At 40.1% G+C, this 3,582-nt stretch overlaps 1 protein-coding gene across 3 annotated transcripts in view; it reads right to left on the reverse strand.

Annotated features, from left to right (window-relative positions):
* Window positions 1-3,582, reverse strand: part of sgcd (sarcoglycan, delta (dystrophin-associated glycoprotein)) — a 361,460-nt gene that overhangs the window by 77,194 nt on the left and 280,684 nt on the right. The gene's annotated exons all lie outside the window — the stretch shown is intronic.

The following is a 3,582-nucleotide window of genomic DNA, read 5'->3' on the forward strand; positions in this document are numbered from 1 at the left end:
TGAAGGATAAGTACAGAAGGGAATATGTCAACTTTCAATCAGGCTTTGAAAGATTTCCTTTTCCAAATGCAATTTTTTTTCCTCTACAAAAGTCGATCAAAGTAGAGATCCTATCGTTTGCTGTCCTTGCAAAGCAAGCAAATGTTATTTTTGGGGTTATATTGGTCATTTAGAAACCCTTCTTTCTGATGTAGCTATTTTGAAAAACGGGTCAAATTTGACCCGAAGACCACACGAGGGTTAAAAAGGTAGCGATGGAATCAGTGGACCATTCGTTTTTAATGGAAATCAAAAAAAAAAAAATGTTTTCCAAAAGGAAAATCTGAAAACAAGTTTTTTTTTTTATTTACTTCTTGAATGAAAAATGGAAAACCAGCGTTTCACCTAATTTCGGACATTTTCAACTGAATTAACCCTTGTGTTGTCTTCCCGTCAACCATAAAAAAAAAACACTATTGTCGTTTTTTCTGACATTTTTGTCACTTTTTCAATGTTGTGGGTGCTTTTTTTTTATGTTTTATTCAAAGTTATTTGATATTTCTAATGTTGACATTTTCACCTTATTTTGAAGGGCCATTTTTTTTATGATGAAAAAAATGAAAATGGACATGAGTGTTAACCCTTGTGTTGTCTTCCTGTTGTCCATTTGTTTTTCTGGGTCAAACGTTTCTGTCACCTGATGTTTTTGAGCTTTTCCCGATGTTTTTGTCACTTTTTTTTAAAGTTTTTTTTTTACATTTGTTATTTTCTTGCCGACGTTTTAGAAGCTTTTTCTGTCACTGATGTCACTTTTTTCAAAATCCTTTTACCTTTTTTTTTGTTAAATGACATAACTTCACAATAAAACACCCATATTCAGTAAGAGTAATGAACCGATGATTTATTTTACTTGTGAAGACTGTTTTTTTGTTTGTTTTTTTACAATTTTGTTGAAAGAAACCCAGTGTTCTGATAAAGAAACGTTTTGAAAATCAAATGAAATCTGACCCGAGGACAACAGGAGGGTTAAACTGCGTGACACGGAAGCGATAAAAAGGACGCGATCAGAAGCCCCGCAAAACAAGTCATTTTGGATTTGAATTGTGTATTGTGTAAAAACAAGTCGGTTTTATTTTGAAAAACAAATGATAAACAGATTGCTAAGGGCAGACACCCAAACAGACACCAATCCCAAACTGGGGACTGGACCAGCGCGGTGTTACAAGCAGTGACGGGGTAACGAATCTGTTGAGTCATGGCTAGCGGTCTACTGGGATGCTCGGGCCCTTTGCTGCCTTCCTGGCCTCCTTTTCCAAATCAAAAGCAACAGATGAAGCCTTGTTAATACTCGGGACAATTCAAAAAAACATTGGCCATGGTTGGGAAATTAAATCTATGTTTAGTTTTAAACAGCTCAGTGACAAAAAGGTGTCAATAATTATCTTTCAGTGCCCCTATGATGCTTTTTTCCTTTCCTTTATCGTGTTATATATCTTTATTGGTATAGGTTTTAAAAGTGACAAGTCCCCCCCCCCCCCCCCCCCCAAAAGGGACTTACCATCTGAAAACAGAACAGAAAACACTGTTCACCATCTGTTCCAAGCAGCTCTGTTGTACACGTTATAATGCTCGCCTAGCTGCTAGTGTGGAACACCCTCATACTCTGCTCCTGACTGGCTAATAGTCCTTACCTAGGTACTGTCAGGACCCTCATACTCTGCTCCTGACTGGCTAGTAGTCCTTACCTAGGTACTGTCAGGACCCTCATACTCTGCTCCTGACTGGCTAGTAGTCCTTACCTAGGTACTGTCAGGGCCCTCATACTCTGCTCCTGACTGGCTAATAGTCCTTACCTAGGTACTGTCAGGGCCCTCATACTCTGCTCCTGACTGGCTAGTAGTCCTTACCTAGGTACTGTCAGGGCCCTCACACTCTGCTTCTGACTGGCTAGTAGTCCTTACCTAGCTACTGAGCATTTGCGACTCCCAGCAACGATGGAACAGAAGTGAGATGCCACAATCTGTAGCTAAAACAGAGAGCTCAACACACAGGGTGAAAAGAGGAGCTGCAGCAACATGATTTGGTGGGGTCTACACACACACACACACACACACTGTAATCTGTAGTGTTCTGAGAGAACTTCTGTTATGATGGTTTGACGCTATGAAAAAATTGAAATACATCTAGCAGATTAAGTCTAACATTCCTTTGGAGTCCTGTTTCTGGTAACTTGCCTGAGTCAAATTTTTACTCTCCTTCAAGCTCTGTTTTGGTCTCCACTGACTCCTACAGCTGACATATCTGGGTCTTTAGCAGCAAAACGCTTCACTGTGTTCAACAGCAACTATCATTCTAAGCTATATGAACTAATCTATCGCTCTATGTTGCCATGGTCGCTTTGAGAATCTTAGCTAAAGCTGTTCTTTCACATTGTGAAAGAACAAATGTCCCAATTGTGAAGTGAACACAGCTAAACTAAAAGAAAGATAGAGTGCTAAAATACAAGAGACATGGAGAGGAATAGGAAAGAGACAGGAAGTACTGGGCAATACACAGAGACCCGACTGCAATCATATTAACAGAGGAATAACTCACAGCAGGGGTTTTCTTCTCCTATTTTTTTCAATCCGTCTTCCTATCCTCTCCTGGACTGACCAATTGTCTTTTGCAGTCGCCTCTTGCTCGGTATCATTCCTCTCACCTCCTCTGCTTAAGCTCCAGCTCCAGCCCTCTCCTGCCTTCTCATTTCTCACTCAGCGTGAGTTATTGTAGCTCCCCTCTCGCTTCCTCTTTCCCCCTTTTCTTTTTTTTTTATAATATGAGTTGCTTTTTCTATTAATCTCCATTCCATTAGCCCGTTGTGCCCACATTTCCAAGATCTTTCTTAAAATTAGGCCCTATGTTAGGGTTAGGGTTACATTCCATCTGGAGTCCACGGCTACTGGATAATAGATTGGGTGTGATTAGCTGCCAGATTGGGAGAAAGTGGGATGAAATCTGATTTTATGAAAAAGGAAATGTGAGAACATAGGGCTTAATTTAGGAAAAAAAAAATCTTAGAGATGTGGGAACATTGGCACGCTCCCCTCCACGCTAGCTTTTTAAGGCGGTTGCCGCGTTGGCAACCAGGCATCAGCAAATTGGCAATACGGTTGCCATGTTTTAAACTGCCAATATTTATAGTGATTCATTTAATATGGAACTATACACCCCGTTTTAATAATAAACAATGAGAGAATGGCTTGCAATGTAATATTCCATCCCTCTCAAATAGGGGTGCAACGGATCACAAACAAGGTGAAGGATTCTCACATTCACTAGTTGTAAAAATATAAACAGTATGAAGAAAAAAAAACGTCATCGCGTCCCAGACTACGGACGTCACCGACGGCTTGGCGCCTTTTCTTTTGCCGAACGCACCAAATCCTCGGTGGCCAGGCTAGCAATGAAGAACACGAAGAAATACATAAACGGAAGGAAAACAGGTAATTTAATCATAAATAAAACAGATTTCTTTGCCAACGCCGCTGGCCTGCCTGTACTGTATATTTGACCTATTGTTAAAAAAAAAAGCAACATATTTAAGAACAGGATAACCCCCCC

Source organism: Etheostoma spectabile, chromosome 13, assembly GCF_008692095.1.
Source record: "Etheostoma spectabile isolate EspeVRDwgs_2016 chromosome 13, UIUC_Espe_1.0, whole genome shotgun sequence".
NCBI lineage: Eukaryota > Metazoa > Chordata > Actinopteri > Perciformes > Percidae > Etheostoma > Etheostoma spectabile.